We start from the raw sequence: 1,055 nt of genomic DNA, 5'->3' as shown, positions 1-1,055 counted from the left end.
TACTTCAGAAGCACTTTCATACGCCAAACGTCCTTAGTTGTATTCCTATCTATAATCTGAAAGTTTGTACAGAGGGGTTTGTTCGCACATCACTCATAGTCTGATTTATGTATTAAAATGATTTATTCACACTGTCACACTATGTTTGCTCTTAGGGGAATTACTAGAATTGTTGGGACTTTATAAATTACAGTGTGGTCTAGACTTACTCTATCTGTAAAGAATAAAGTGTAGCGAGATAACTCTTGTTATGATTTGATACCATAAAGAAAGTTGAATTGAATTTAAGTAAATTTACAGTATATTTCCAAAAATCCCCTTTGAAACCATTGCCTCTAATATGTCAAAGAAAATCTCACCCAAGGTTGAGATGTATGCAAATTAGCACACATTTAATAAGATAATACCTCATTTGCGTATTTAAACATACAACATCAGAACACAATATCAGAACACAAAAATAGAATTACCTCACTGTAAGTAATCATGGCGGTTTAAATTATTACCCTTACGCCTGTAATGTCTCCCTTTAAGTAAAAGTAAAAATCTTTTAAAACTAAACATTTTTAAGGATTGCCCTCTGATTGTCATGTCATCATACAATTCATAACCAGATTGAGATAATTGATGTCCAATTCAGACCACTTGTATTCATTGTCCAGCCCTCACCACCAGGTGGCAGTAAGTCACAATTCTAGCAGCCTCCTTCCCATCAGTGTCCCATCAATTTCATGTGTGCCCTGACCTTCACATGCTTAATAAAACTTGTATTCATCTACTTTAATGTTACTTGCTATGTTGTCATGGTTTTGGATTTGGAAGTCCTGTATGATACCTGCGTCTAACTCTGCTGTCATTTTACACGGTGCCACTCCCATAAGCCTGTCCTCCTATCACCTGATCCACTTCACCTGCTCATCCTCCCCGCTCAGCTGTTCCAGATTCACTCATTAGCTCCATGACATATTGCTGCATTCATGCCACCTGGGAAAATCAGGGACCGCCCCGTGACTGCGTTGTTTTTCCAACTGCCAGCGTTCACTGGGGGGGGGGGG

This window comes from Etheostoma cragini, chromosome 7 (assembly GCF_013103735.1).
Source record: "Etheostoma cragini isolate CJK2018 chromosome 7, CSU_Ecrag_1.0, whole genome shotgun sequence".
NCBI classification, from domain to species: domain Eukaryota; kingdom Metazoa; phylum Chordata; class Actinopteri; order Perciformes; family Percidae; genus Etheostoma; species Etheostoma cragini.
This window is presented reverse-complemented; position numbering follows the sequence as displayed.